Genomic DNA, 15,795 nt, shown 5'->3' with positions numbered 1-15,795 from the left:
CAGAGTGGATTCACAGCCCCACCGAAATCGGGGCCCCCAGCCCCCGCTGGTTGTAGTCCACAGCACCTGACGGGCCTCAGCGTCCCTACTCCTGACGTAGACCGCACTGACCGAAATGAACCGCGGGTCGGGCTCCTTATAAGACCTCATCTTGTCACTGGTAGTAGCACACAGGTTGCGACCCCATGCACCCTTTGCATGGGAGAGTCTCACGGAATTCACTGTCACTTTATTACAGGGAAATGTGTTTGTGAGGCTCCAGGCCAGGCCCACCTGTAACAGCCACTGACTCTCCGGCCTTCACCATCTCGCGCGATTGATTCGCTAGCTGGCTGAACTGATTCCGTTCACATCCCGACTGGAATATAAGGAAAATTAAGCCCCGCTCTGTTCCTGCTGTCAGCGGGGCGCAATCCTATGCCTGTCTGGATAGAAAAACCTCCTACTGCTCCCAGAAATCCCCAGCCGTGCTGTGAATCGTAGGGTTTTTTCTGTCTGAACACGCATAGGATCGCTCCCTAAAATATTAGAAGGAGATCGCCCTTGACATGCCCGTCTCTCTTGTCTAACTCGCACTGTATGCAGATTCTGCTCCACTTTGGTCCCCAACGCATCCAGCTCTTTCTCCCTTGGGGCCAGGGGGGAATGCCGCCGGGGCAAGAGCTCCAGGCTTTGGTCTAGTGAGCCAAAGGCCTTTACTGCGGGGAGTTTCTCGGAAGAGATTTCAGAGGGAGAGCCATATTCATCTGTTACAGAAAAAAAAAACCCATAAAAAATGGTGCTTCAGAGATTAAGCTGATTTACCGCAGTAGCAGCAGCAGCAGCAGCTTTAGTGGACTAGAGCCCATTTCCTCGGGTGCATTTGACGAAGTGAGCACAAACCTACGAAAAACTGGGCCTCAATAAATCTCTTCCTCTCCAAGGTGCCACAAAAAAACATTTTATTTTTCCATAGAAGAGAGGAAGCGTCAAGCACGAAACAAAACTGCGAGGCGAGTTTGTTGGCATCCCGGCTCAGCATCTGTTCTGGTGGACCTTCCAGCAAATCCGATCTCGCTCAGAGTATGTCCCAGGGGCAGAACAGACGTTACTTTAAATCCGTATCTGGCAACTGCGTCGTCTTTTTCAGTTTTGCTCTAGAGTAGGCTCAGGGGTACAATCCGGATCATAACCCTAGCGTGATGGAAAAGGTTAAAGCCGCCCCGGACCCACCCCCCGGGTCCCAATCCGGATTCAGTGTGGCAGGAGCTCGGTTCCCGTCTCTGTCTTACACAGCCCCGACGGCAGCGGTTTTGGTGGAACTTAGTCCAGCAGGGAGGAACAGAATGGCTTCACACAATTCAGTTGCGCAGTTTTCAGTCTATTGAAGATTGGCGATGAACAAAATAAGCGACCGGATCGTAAGGACGCTTGCCCAGAGGGTTCAATGGGGCTTAGTCTCAAGCGTGTACAGGATTACTTTCTAAGGGCGCTCTCCTATCCACGATTAAACAGAAAGAGGTCCTACAACTCCCAGCATTTCCCAGCCAGCTGTGATGGGAGTTGAACGACTTTTTCTTCTCTCTAAGCATGGACAGGTTTGTGGCCGCTTTAATCAAATAATGCACCGATTAATCGATGAAGGCCAACTGCTGTTGACATATTTTAATCAGTGGGTTTGCAAATTAAAAGCACATTTGTGAAGATATTTGGAGTAAAAAGATATTAAAACTGGAAGATTTTTTTTTAAATGAATGCTAGCTTTTCCTTGTTAATTCTCTCACACTTACAGTGCAATCCTGTAACTGTTTCCTGAGAAGTAACTCCCTTAAGTTCAGTAGGCCGCAATCCTATACCATATAGCTAAAAGTAAGTTTCATTGAACTCAATGGGATTTACTTCTGAGTAGACATGCATAGGATTGAATGTTAATTAATATCTCCAAGGCATCTTGAGTTTTTGGCAGTATGCATATGTTTTTAAATCTAAGAGATGAATTGATTGGTTTAAAGGTGGAGTATTAATCAACTAAAAATGACTATCCTAAATAGATATACCCGCGTGCGTGAAGGTCCACACGTAAGTGTGGGTGGGGGGAATATTACTACTATATTGGGTTTGGCTTATCCTGACAATTGTACCGGAGCTGAATTCAGTAGGGATAATGGCCAAACAACTGGACTCAGGACTGCAGCCCGCAAGTCGGTACGACCGTCCGCTTCTCTGGCAGCAATACACGCGCAAGCACACACACACGATCGCTCCCTTGTACATGGATGCAGTGGAGGCTGGTGGCTGCAATGTCAGTGGGGCAGTGAATCAGCTCTGGGTTTCGGTCAGCGCCACCCAGAACTCTGAAGGAGCTATCCAAAGTGCGGAACCCATAGGGGGGTGCATAGCTCCTTCAGAGTTCTGGCTGGCCCTGACCGAAACCCAGAGCGTATTTACTGCCCCACTGACACTGCGGCCACCAGCCGCCACTGCATGGATGTTGGCGCGATCGCTTATTTTGTAAACCGGCACTCCGATCGCCCTTCGAAGGGAAGCCCGAGAGCTGCGCCGCCGCGAACTTAACACCTCTCTCCGCCAGGCAGCTGTCGGAGCACCGGAGCACCGTCCCACCCACCTGCCCGGCTCTCCCCGCCCCGCGCTCCCATGCACGAGCCCCTTCTTTGCCCTCCCCGGGCATTCCTGGCGAGCCGCTGAAGAGGCAGCGGCCTCCGAGGCGAGGCGAGGCGAGGCGAGGGGCTCGCTGCGAGGGGCTCGGCGGGACGGGAGGGCGGGACGAGGGCCGCTCCCCGGCGCTGTTTGCCGAGCAGGGCGGGACTCTCAGGGCATTGCTCCCGACAGGCAATGGAGCCTCGTCTCGGGTTACCGAGCTGAGCTCCCTAAACGAGTCTGGCGGGCTGATAACGCAGGTTAAAGGCACCTGCTGCGATAAAGGGCTTCCCGCGGCTTGATGTCAGAGAAGATAAGCGGAGGAAGGATCTGTTTTTTATCTGCTGCAGCCGGGCGGATTTCATTGGACGAGCCGCGTTCAGAGGAGAAGGGGCGCCTCTGTGGTGTCGCGCAGAACGGGGGCCGGGGCCGGGGCCGGGGCCGGGGCCGGGGCGGGAGAGTCTCGCCAAAGGGCCCGGCGAGAGCGGTGCGGCCAGAGCGATCCCTCCCGGCCAGCGGGGGCTGCTGGCTCCGATTTCGGCGGGGCTGTGCCTCCGTTCGGGGTTTTCGTCAGAACCAGCCAGAACTCTGCGGGAGCTCTCCAAGGTGCTGAACCTATTGCGGGGACAGGGTTCCACACCTTGGATGGCTCCTTTGGAGTGCCGGCTGCTTCTGACTAAAACCCCGAACGGGGCACAGCCCCGCCGAAATCGGAGCCAGCAGCCTTCACTGCTCCCAGCACTGTGGGTCCTACGCGCAATCTTACGCATGGTTCCTCAGATAAGCCCTACTCTGCTCAATGGCACTGATTCTCGGGTAAGCGTGTATAGGATTGCAGCCTTCGTTAAGGGAAGTCAAAGACTGGAAAAGTCCCAGACTCCCAGCTCTTCCCCTAAACCAGAACCCACATCCAGCTTACCAAAATGAGGGGCGGAGGTGGATTGCAGCCCGATTTATCAAGTTGTTTCCTCTCCAAAACTTTCCAAGCCACTACATTCTCATGCTCACTTCCTCTGCGAATTTACTAGGGGTTTACGTCTGGGTAAAGTTACGTAGACTGGGCTGTAAAACGGATTATTACTGGGCTGTAAAACGGATTATTATATGACAGAACAGGCCTGTAGCTTGCTTAATAGTGCAATCCTGAACGTGTTCAGAAGGTTGCCCCGTTGAGTTCGATGGGACTTATTCCCCGGTGAGTGAGCCCAAAGGAGAAACCCCCTGTACTCTCTTTTAAGAGTAAGGAAATCGGGGTGGTAGCTGTTCCAGGTTTATTACGCCGGATAAGCACGGGTGCGATGCAGGTGGGTGAGTGAGCGAAGGAATGTTAAGACCCTGCTGCAGGCATTTTTAAAAGAAAAGAAGCTCAAAGAGGGAACGGCCTAGCACGTGCTTTGTATGCCATGGTCCCAGGAGAAAAGTGCAGAGTGGTAGGTACTGAAGTAGGGCAGTCTTTGCCAACCTGGTGCCCTCCTGGGGTTAGATCCAGATCTCCGAGTAGAACCACTGGAATCAAGTCACCCATGACTTGATTTCAATCAGTCTACTCTCAATACGACTAAATCTGGATCCAACGCCAGATGTTTTGGACTACAACTCCCAGCATCCTTAACAATTGGCCATGCTAGCTAGGGCCGATAGGAGTTGAAGTCCAAAACATAGGGAGGGGACCAGGCTGAGGAAAGCTGAACTAGACGGAAGGCAGCTTCCTTCGTTCCTGAGCAAGGTCCAATCCTTCCGAAAATGGAGTTATGGAACCCGTGGAACTAAAGGGCGCTTATGGAACCCTTGAAATCCCTTCCCTGAAGTGCTCAGACGTGCTCCACGTAGTTCCAGCGGTGATTCCTTTGGGTCTCACACCGGTAGGATGGCTGCGGGGGGGGGGGGGCATTAGTTTGCTTACTCCTGTGTCACAAAGCTTCCCAGTCTCCCAAATCAAAGTTGGAGGCCAGAACCACTTCTAAATATAGAATACAATGATAAGGATTTATATTACATCTGAGCGAGACTCCTTGAAGGCAGTCCGAAGACATTTTCCCCTACCAAACGCTACCACGCCGCCAGCCTCAATCTGTTGCTACACTGGACCTTACCTTAAAAAAAAAAAACTGCTTCCTTTTTAAGTAGGTGACCCAGACATATGGGAAAGAGGGTTGGTTGGTTGGTTGTTTTTTTGGCTGATTCCCTTCTACTTAGACTTGCACGTGGCTGGCCACTAAAACTGTCAGCACATGCATTTGCTTCCGACCAGGTCCATTGCCTTTTCATCCGGCTTCCTTTGGAGTAAATCCCTTCGTGGATCAGAACTGGGTGTGAACGGCAGTCTGTAACAGCACATCTTTTGCCATGCTGGTTGGACAGGACTGGAAAGAACTGGAGGAGAACTGGACAGTCCCGAGGTACCAAGGCAGAAGAACAGTTGAGGAAATAAAGAAAGCTTAAAAGGATTCAGAACATGGGCACCTCCAGGCCCCTTTTACCCTCAATAAATAATGGAAATAAAATATTATTAATAAAATAATATTTTATTTCCATTACTAATATTTTACTTCCGTTAGATTTGTTTCAATTATTACTATATTTATTGTAGTAGTAGTAGTAGTAGTAGTAGTAACTGTAGTCGTTTCCCTACTAAAGCATTGCACACTTACTTGAGAGTAAGTCATACTGATCTCAGTGGGGGTTACTTCCCCAAAAACATTTATGTCCCATGTGTTTCAACAGCGTTGATGTCTGCTCAACTATCCCATTGTATTACCAACACTATTTTGTGAATGGTCAGTGTAATTATTTAAGATACATCTAAGGTTTAACATAATAATTATCACTGTCTATTTCTTGCATTTCATTCTTCTCTGACCTCATTGCTGACATTATTTTTATTCTTCGCCCTACACCCAGGTGTATATTTATCTGCCAACAACTCAGGATGACATTCCATGTACCTGTTGAAGGGAGCTCTGATACGCGAAAGCTTATGCCACTATAGTATAACGAATGTGCATATGTTTTAGTCCTAAGACTCTTGGTTGTTTTGACTTTGGCTGGAAATTCGCTGTTGTCGTCACCTGGGTTGCAACCTATGCATAATTTCCAGAGAGTAAATCCCATTGAACTCAGTGGCGCTTACTCGGTGGGGCTTACTTACTGATGATCTGGTATGTCCTCCAAGGCAAAACACGTTTGGCTTCAGGGCTTTAAAACTGTGTCAGACAGACCCACATTTCCGGATGACTTCTCTACCTCCCGGGCCAAATCCCCGCGATTTCGGTTTCTGGGGAAAGTAAGCTAAATAGGAACTGTCGTGTAGCGGGATCCCATGTATATCTACTCGAAAGCAAATCTCACTGAGATCAGTAAGATTTACTCCCAGGTAAATGTGCATAGGATGGATGCGTCGGTATTGTTTGCATATACAATATATGATAAGACACCTACGGGAAAGAGCGAAGGAGTACAGTCCACTGGCGGAGATGCTAATATACTTCCCCACTCCTAAAGCATTAGTTGAAAGCGACTCTTGGATTTCCAAATTAACTTGCTCAGAGTCACCCGAAAAGGCGAAGCTTGCAGGGAAAATGAGGGGAGACAGCGGCAAAGCTGCATCTCGACCTCCAGATTGGTGAGTGGATTATTCATTCTCAAGCACTGTTAATTAAGGCTGCAATCTTAAACGTACTTTACCAGGAAGTGGATCCCACTGAACAGTGGGGTTTACTTTCAGGCAAAGTATGCTGGATAGGATCCGGCTGCATGTGGCTCGTAATCCAAAGAACTGGACTACTGGGGCCACCAACTGTGCAACATTTAGTCAGTGATCCTATGCACACTTATCTGGGAGTCAGTCCCATTGCATTCAATGGGGTTTACTTCGGAGTAGTCATTTATAGGATTGCACTGTTTTTCTCAAACTGGAATGGAGTTGCCAACTCTTCAACTGGCCTCTGTGTCTGTTCCTTTAGCAACAGTTTGATTTGCAACAATGAAAGATGAATAAGATTATCTGATCAAGCCGCTGCTACAGGCACAGCTACAAGGCTGGCTGAAAAGTTGACAACCTCTATAAAAGGAAATATCCCCCCCCCAAAAAAAAAAAACCTGGGGGAGAGAGAAATGCTTTAAAGAATTAAATGGTCCCTTTTTAAGGAGGGCCTTTTTTGTTCTGACCTCCTTCCTGCTAGAGGAGGAAATGCGGCTGAATGAATCGTTTTCTGCCTTTTCCTGCTAAATTCTAACTTATCAAAGATTTGGGAGATGTCAGAATGAAAATGTCATTACAGATAATCATGGTTTAGATAGAGGAATGTACCACGTCATTTAACTGAGTGCTTCCACCTTTAAAATTGATAGTATGTGTAGCCTCAATGTAATGTCTCTAGCCTAGTATTTTATTTTAATACATTTTCATTTGAGAATCTAGAGAATTTAATGCAAGACGGGAGTGCTTAATTATTTATTCATACTTGTATACCTACTTTTTTGTGTATTTTTTTTAATTTCCATCATATCAAATTAACAAAGCTAATTCCATAAGTATCAATGAAATGCAATTTCTAATTTATGCTATTGATAAAGATTAAGCCATGAGGGGAGAGGCAGAGAGAGACTGGGATAGCCATTTTAAATTTTTTACTGTCTAATACACATGATTTTTTATGCTTATTGTGGATTTGCTAATCAACGTTAGTAACAAAATCAGGTAGTCATATAACTCCATCCTAAAAATAAAAAAAAATCAACAAGTTTACTCCATTGAAAGTTCAGTTGAACTTTCTCTCTTGTACTTTTGTTTGCTTTTGAATCCAGTAGGCCTTACTTCGAAGTAAGCATAGTAGGATCGGACTACATGGCTAACTGACCCCTGGCCTCACTGGGTTGTGAAGCAGCCTAAACCTTGTAGAAGATAGTAAGCATCCATTTTTTTAATTAAATCCTATTCACAAGTTATTTCATTTTCATTTAATATAAATCAAATATAAATAATATGACAAATTAAAGCAAAATGCCCACGCGTTTGTCCCCAAACTACCCGAAAAAAAAGGAATGCAGTCAAGGGAGATTTTCTCGCCTTGTCCCCCGCCCACTTTCAATTAATTGGCCACGAATCTGTCTGCCAAATAACAGAGCAAGGGACCATAAATCATGAAAGAACTTCTCTCCCTATATAATATTTACTCTTTGGAAGGTTAGAGGTTGCCGAGGCTGCTAAACTGGTGTAGAGAGAGGAGAGAGGTTTCCCCCGCTTTCCTGCTTCGTTCCATTAAGTTTCTAGATTAATATTGGCGGGGAAGAGGAGGCGAGCGCATTCCCCGCTTGAACGGCAGGATTAGGAATATTTCTAGAAGAAAGAAGAGGGTGTGAATTGACTTTAGCCTGCAATAGTCTAAAGCGGAATTACAGCTTGTAAAATAGGTCTCCATCAGTCTCCCGGGAGACGGGCTCAGTTCGACTTGGGTGTTCCAGCTCACAATAATTAGTCCTATCTCAGTCCCAAGAGTGTGTCTCCCCCATCCACCCACCCCCATTCCCCCCTCCCTTATCCCCAATAAATGTTGCTATGTGTTGTTTTTGTTCTGCCCCCAAGTTCTACCAATTTCTGGGGGTACCCAGCGACTGCCTGTTGATCAGGGGCCCTTGGACTAGGCAAAACTTCGGGCGCGCAACCCACAGAGGCAACCGCTCTTGGCGGCTGGCGGATCCGCTTTTAAGAAAGAGAAGGAGAAGAAAAGTTGGGAGTGTGACTTTCTTATCAAAGTGCGGGAAATGTCATTTTCTTTGTGCTTTGATGTCTGGTTGTCTTTCAGCCCATCCCTGCATGTCATTACTGGGCACACAACAGAGAAAGAGGTGTGGGGCTTTTTCCCCCCTTTCTTTTTCTTTTTTTTCCCTCTCCCCCACCCCCTCTTTCTTTTTCTTTCTTCTTTTTTTTTTTTTGGTTTTGTTTTGATGGGAAGTAAAAAGAAGCAGAAAAAGAAAGAAAGGGGAGAAAGACGAGGAGAAAACAGGAGGGCACAATTAGATGATTTCTGCCCTTCTATTGCAAGTGTGAATAGCAGAATTCTTGACAGAAAAGCGACACTGCAGCTTTATTCTTAACTGGACCAGTTACACATACTGGTTTTGGGGGAGGGGGGCTTCGATGTTTATTTCCAAGCCTCTCATTTGGAGACAGCCGCCTCTGGAGAAATTTCATCCTACATATCTATTTTGTAAAAAGAGATTATTAATTTAGCAACATTGAATCAGTGTTGCCTATATCCAATTCAGGATTACACACGGCAACTTCCGTGCCTTCCCGAGCTATTCTGACCGGTCAGATTCACTTATGTTGCAAGTCTTACCAGGGAGTAAGCCACACTGAATTCAATAGGACTTACTCTTGAGTAGATATGAATAGGATTGCTCTGTACCCACTGCCGCCCCTTCCCCCTATTTCTAGTCTCACGGATTTCAGAAAAACTAAATTCCCCAGAAAGGTATTGAACTGATCGCAACCCCGGGGTCCGATGCATGGTTTAGTTGGCCTAAAATCCCAGGCAAACACAGTGGCACTGACTCCCAAATGGGTGCCCTCTGTAGAATTCCTCCCTAACTGTCCAGTCCCATACTGAAACTCCCTTGTCTAATCCCGAATTGGATTTCTGCAACGGCGATTTAATATTGCTAAAACTGTCCTTTAAAATAACAACGCCTATGCACACTTATCTGGGTGTAAGCCACGTGGAACATAGTGTGGGACTTACTTCTGAGTAAACGTACATCGGTTTCGGCTGCAAAACTGTAGTGCTATGCACAATTACCTTCCAGTAAGTCCCATTGACTGCAGAGGGACCTAGCAAGGAATGCGCTGTACCGTTGCAACCAGATGCATGTTACTTAGGAGTAAGCCCGATTCCTTTAAATGGGGTTTACTTCCGAGTAAACATCCGTAGGTTCAGACTGTATGTGAAATCAACCTCTCTTTCCTGATAACGTTTGGGCTGCAATCCTACAAACACTTACCTGGGAGTAAGTCCCATAGAACTTAATGGGGCTTACTTCTGAGTAGATCTGCATAAGATTATATCGTCAAAGTCCAATCAGCCTCTAGGGAAGTAAGCCCCATTGAAATCCATTCAATAAAAAGTGTTGTTGTTTTAGAATCGGGCTGCGTGAGTCTTTTGTGTTTCAGGATTTTCCTGTTTTGCCAAAGTCTTCAGCCACCTTAGGGTGCTGAGCCGGGTCCCCAAAAGGAAAGGGGAGTTGGGAAGGCCGGGTGGGGGGCGCGTCGCCAAACTCTCAGGCAGTTAAAGAGGGTCGAGTGGAGCGTGCATTGTTTCGCCCCAAGGGGAGAAACGTGGAAGGGTGCGGGGGGTATCAAACTGGCCCGGGAAGAAGGGAGAGAGAGAGGTGCCTCGGATCTCCACCTTCTGGACAATGCGGGGCAGGTTTGCCAGAGCGGCGAGGACGCCTCCGCGCAGGGATGCTTCTGAGCGCAGCAACCCAGGCGTCGGGGGCGCCGAGAAAGAGGGGCTCGCGGGGGGCGGGGCGGGGCGCCGCCTCTCCCCGACCCGCGCTCGCCGGGGGAGGGAAGGCCGGCGCGCCCTCTCGGCCTGCAGGGGTCCGCGTCGCCTTTGCAGCCAGGCGCGCCCGGCCCCTGGCATGCGTCGCGGCCGGGCCCCTGGGGCGGCTGGAGATCCTTCGGCACAGCCGGGACCTTCCTCCCGCCGCCCGCCCAGAGAGGCCTCGCCAGCCGGCTCCTCCGCCTCCCCTGGGGCCTCTCCGCCGCCCCCCTCGCCGCGCCCTGAGCCCTCTAAATTTAGGTCACGATCCAGCCAAAGAGGGGTGCGTGGAGGAGCCCTCCCCGACCCTGGGAGACGCCGGAGAGGTGTCTTGGTGTGGCTCGCATCGGGGCCTCTCGGCGCTGATCGGGCCGCACCTGCGTAGCTTTCGCCAGGCTGCGCATCAGGGGCTCCTCTCCGAAGGACTCTCAGCGGGCTCCTTTGACACTCCGGGACTCCCCGGGGCTTAACGTTGGCCGGGTTGTCAATGCTTGTAAAGTCTGGCCCTTGCTAGGCTGCAAGCTCCTTGGAGCAGAGAGATGATGGGCGTCCTTTGCTTACGTTACTCAGAGAAGAGTCAGGCACACTGGTCGTGCTCCGGTAATTTATTACCTCCTCATCACCAACACCTTATTAGGTGAAGGATATTACTAGTATTTCATTTATTCCCTATTATTATCATTATTAACCTCTTCGGGTGAAGGATATCGGCAGGATGGCATCCATTGCTCAGGGTGATCTAGTGCCGCCCCGGGGTTTGATTTCGTGACACGAGAAGGGCTGAGGCTCAACCCGGCCTGTCGCTGTGCTTCTGCCTCCTCTTCACAGCCCTGCCCCCTAATCCCGGGTATGTTGCATGCTGGCTGTGATTGCTCAAGCGAGAGGAATAGCACTCTGCGCATACCCAGGGGTGATGCGTGCCTGCTCCAGGCCTGAGGCCCAGCAACCCCAAACCAGTTCCAGGAGCTGAACCCCGCGAGAGAATGGGCACAAGTTCAAGTTCTGGTTATTACGTTCGGTTACAAACCCGCTGCTGGTCTCGACTTGCTCCCACTGCCATGATGGGGCGGGGCGGGGGATTCAGGCGGTGACATTGAGATGAAGCGACGGGGAAAGCTTCCGGTGCTAAATTTCTCTTCGTCGGACTGTGTTAAATGCACAGGGGCAGTATAAAAAAAGTTGGCAACCCAACTTCAAAAGCGACAGTAGCTTCTGCCTAGAGAAGAGTGGTCTGCTTATTATTTATATGTTTGTTTGTGTCTTTCTTTTTTACAAAAAGCCGGCAGGTTGGGGAAGAGGAGCATATGGATCGGAAGAACCAAATTGCCCATTTGGCAGATAAAATCTCTGCAGAAGCGCGGCGGGCTGGAAGGCTCCCGCTCTGCTCCCCGTCCGCACCCCAGCAAGGGAACCCGGCCGGCCGGCCTGCCCCAGGCGCGGAGAGCCTTTCCCAGCTGAGAAGAGATGCGGCGGCCGAGCTCCTTCGAGATGAGCCCTGAGGCGCTTTCCCTCCTTCAGCCCTCCATCAAAGGGCCCAAAGCGAAGGACGTGGATAGACACTCGTTTAATGACAAGTAATTGACAAATCCGAGAGGCCGCATTACCAGTGGGCTAGGAGAGTATTAATTATTGAAAAACCATTAGCCTCTGTGTGTGTCCTGCAGCGATCCCATCTTGTTCGGGAAATATAAGCTGTCACGTCAGTTGAGATGGAGAGGAAATCAGATGGGGGATTTCTCTGTCTCCCCCGCCCCCTTCTCCGCTTCAGGCCCAATCTTGAGGGAATCGAAAGCTATTATCAGCCTGCCTCCAAGCCAGACCTCACACGGTCTTGTATCCCACGCTCTCTCTTCCAGAGTAACCCACGTGGATCCCTTGGCCCAGCCTAAGGTCTTCCTCGGACCCTGCTTGCCAAAAGGGAGTGTTTCATTCTCTTGATTAATCTTGGGGGGGTGGGGGGCCTTGAAAATCCAAATCAGGTATGGTATTAGATGCAACCAGGAAAAAGAGATTCACACTCAGGGAGGAGAAGCCCTTTTCAGGCTTGCTATTCTCTCCACTCTTTTCTAAAAAGGTGCTTCCCCGAACGCTCCCTAAAAAGATAGCTTCAGATACAGAAAACATGATCTTGTATAAACTGGATATTTGTTTGTATTTAATCAGTCTTTAAAAATAAAAAAACCTAATAAAGACATGAATCCTAGCTGAACATTATGCCTCTGCCTCAGTTCTCCCAACTGTAAAACGGACATCGCTAGTAAACTAAGACGCATGGGTAGATTGAGGATAAAACAAATTAGTACAGCCACGAAGGGAGCAACCCAGCCAGCGCTAATCACTCTTTAGGTCCCGTTTACTCCACTTGGTTTCATTGGTACATTACAAATGTACACGCGGGTACAGGAAATACACACACACACACACGCAACATTTTTGAACAGCATAAGCTAGGCGCTGTTGGAAATCTGGAAGTGATACTGCCCCTATCTGCATGCCAAATGGTTCACTTCATCATCCTTCCCCAACCTGGTGCCCTCCAGATGTTTTGGATTACAACTCCCATCAACCCCAGCTGGCATGGCCAATGGTCAGGAATGCTGGGAGTTCTCATCCAAAATATCTGAAGGGACCAAGGTTGGAGAAGGCTACATGAAGACTGCAATCCACCGGGAAGTTCTGTGCAAGCCCCATTGAGATGAATGGGTAATACCCATTCAGCAACAACACTGTATTGTTTCTTAGCTCCCATTCATTCCAGTGGGACCTTCTAGACTTTCTTAGGCCCAGTGCCTATTATCATCATCATCATTATCTTAATCTCTTGAAAATTAGACTTCCATAGCCCCGGAATTGTCAAATAGAGCCGCCTTTTTCCATTCCAGGCTGTTTGAGTCCCGGGTAATCTTTGGAATTTCGTTGCATGCAGAAAACTGGATAAAGGGCTTTTCGCCTTTTTCGGCAGTTCCAAGACATTTTCCTGCGATGCAATTCTTTGTCTGTTTACTCAGAAGAAAGCCCATTTGCCTTCAAATGGGCTTACATCCAGGTAAGTGGGCGTGGGGTGGCATCCTTGGTGTCACTTGAAGAGTAACAAAAAGAACAGCGAACCTGAAGGCAGAAAGCCGCTGGGTGCGGTGCGGTGCGGGGGGGGGGGCGGTTATCTGGCACCCACTGCAAGAACAAAGAGGGCAGCTGTTACGACCCGCCAGCTCTCCAGCTGCTACGAATAAACTCGGTTTATTGCGAAGAGGGGGTGGGGGCAGAGGACCTATCGGGATAAATAAAACTCGCCTCTCCAAACGACCAAGGCTGCTGTTCTAGGCACACGTCAGAAGAGCCCCCTCTCGATCAGGCCAAAAGGCCCGCTTAGGCCAGCGTCTTGTTTCCCACAGTAACCAGACAGATACCTGCACGAAGCCCGTTGAATGCAGCGGCAATTACTTCCGAGTAAACCTGCCCGGGTTCGGTCTACATATAACCCGGGCTCCCTGCTTCTCCAAACACGCGCCCGCACACGCGTCTCGAGCCAGCAGACGCAAAAGGCGCGGTGACCCGCGTCCGGCTGCCTGCGCAGGAGACGGCGCGGAAATCAGGGCGCCGGGAGTGAGGAGCCCCTGCTCTTCTCGGCGCAAGGGGGCAGCTACCACCGGCCCACATTCCTCTGCTACGCGAGGGGCAGCTGCGTGTAGGGGGTGGGGGAGAGATTCCCTTAGCCAGAGGGAACCTGACGCCCGTATTGCAGCCTTTCCTGCCCTGCTCGATTCACAGCACGCACCGGAACCCCGCGGTCCCCTCTCTCCCTGGGCAGGGGGGCGAACGCGGTGGCTTCGTTTCTCTGGGCCCGGTTCTGAATGGTGAGCAGCAGCAGGTAGCAAGGAGACCAGCCCCCCCCCCCCCGGCTTCCCCCTCCTCCAGAAATGCCCCAAACACAAAACACGACCTCCCTACCTGATCCCGGGAGCTGCAGCTCGCAGAGGCGGTGTTGCCAGCCAGACGCCCCGCCGACTGCAACTCCTCGGAAAGGCATCGCCGCATTTATTGGAGCGACTGTTGACTTTAGCACAAAGCAAAGATTTCACTGCCCGCTAGTTTAAAAATGAATATTTTACCAAGATATCGATCAGCGTTATAAAATTCAGTTAAGCACAATGGCTCAAAAGGAACAGAGGAAGCACACACAGAGAGACACGCATATATATACACACGCACACAGACACGCGCGCAGAGGCAAGGAACAGCCGCCCTAATATCTGTGTAAATTTACTGAGGTCTGACGTGCCGTGTAAAGTTTGCCCTCCTGGAATTTGGAGTTAGATTTTTATTATTATTATTATTATTATTATTATTATTATTTGTTTACTGATGTTGTTTATTCGCAGATCACGATGACTTAAACCACCAGCGGTTTTAAAAAGTGGAGGGGATGAAGTAAGGAGTATGGTCCTTTGTACACCATCCCCCTCCAACAAGCCCCCGATCCGACGTGCGAAGGAGAAGACACCAACAAACGAAGGCAGGAAAAGAAAGAAAAGACCTCGATTCTATAGCAGGCAACTAAATGACATCTCTTCTCCCCCCCCCGCCCCCCCGCCCCGCTTTTTCTTTCCCTTTTTAAACTGCCTTTGGGCAGAAGAAGTATATCTTATCGCTCGGGATCAGCGGAGTGGGAGACGGCTAAGTAGTTTAAAACGACCGTGGCACAATGGGGGCAGGCGCGAAGGGACCGGCCAGGTTAGAGCATCACATTCGGGGCCCATTGTCCTCCCCATCACTCCCATTCCAGGCCTCCATTCTTCTGCGCAACGGGAGCCTTTTATGTGGTAATGAACACACATTTTCCGCTTTGCTTCACAACGTGTGTGGTGTCCTTGCGGGACAGAGGCGGGCGGAGGAGCCCACTTTGGGCAGGCGAGATGGGTTCCTCCCCACCCCCACCCCCACCCCACTTTGAAGAGGTGCCTGCATTTTCTTCGTGTCTTTAGGAAAGACAAAGTGGGACTTTGAAGAAAGGTTCTCAAGTTTAGTTTTCAGAAGCCAACCTATGAATCCAGAAGTGCGCCGGGTGGGGTGGGCCAGAGGTTGTTCCTGTCTGTTACCGGGAGGGGGGACGTTATTTTATTTTTAAAGATGCTTTCGCGATGCAATCTGAATTAATAAAATCAGGAAATGTGGAAGGGGGGGATGCTGGCCGGTTTTCTGGCTTCCTTCCTGCTAGAGTAAGCTATTGACAATCGCATCATTTTTGGTATTGGGTTAAAAAAAGAAATCACTCCGGCTGCTATTGATTGAAGGGGGGAGGGGAGTTGAAATAGCTGTAATCACTAACGTATATATAAAATGTTTTGATGATAGATAGATAGATAGATAGATCTGCAAATAACAGAAATTCGGTAAATATTGGTATTTACCCATAAATCTTAAGATGTAAAGAGCCCCACTGATCAGTAAGCAGCACATCCAACTGAGTGTCCATATCTTATCCCCAGATATGTTAAAGTTAAGTAGTAAAGGACTACGGCTCTAAATGTTAAAAAAAAAACACAAAACAAAACTCACGCACAAGCTACACCTGGATTTCTCATATTTCAAGCTTGGCCTCCAACATTCTCAACAGTTA

At 49.3% G+C, this 15,795-nt stretch overlaps 1 long non-coding RNA gene across 1 annotated transcript in view; it reads right to left on the bottom strand.

The window, feature by feature from the left end:
- LOC146347478 (uncharacterized) overlaps positions 1 to 14,187 on the bottom strand; it is an 84,922-nt gene extending 70,735 nt beyond the window's left edge. The window contains exon 1 of the long non-coding RNA XR_014789883.1: positions 14,127 to 14,187. This is a non-coding gene — a long non-coding RNA (uncharacterized LOC146347478). The remainder of the gene's footprint in view (positions 1 to 14,126) is intronic.
- Positions 14,188 to 15,795: the final 1,608 nt, after the last annotated feature.

This window comes from Heloderma suspectum, chromosome 4 (assembly GCF_057233095.1).
Source record: "Heloderma suspectum isolate Gila_16-S chromosome 4, 16-S_ref, whole genome shotgun sequence".
Classification (NCBI taxonomy): domain Eukaryota; kingdom Metazoa; phylum Chordata; class Lepidosauria; order Squamata; family Helodermatidae; genus Heloderma; species Heloderma suspectum.
The sequence above is the reverse complement of the archived record's forward strand: the minus strand, read 5'-3'. Positions and strand labels throughout refer to the sequence as shown.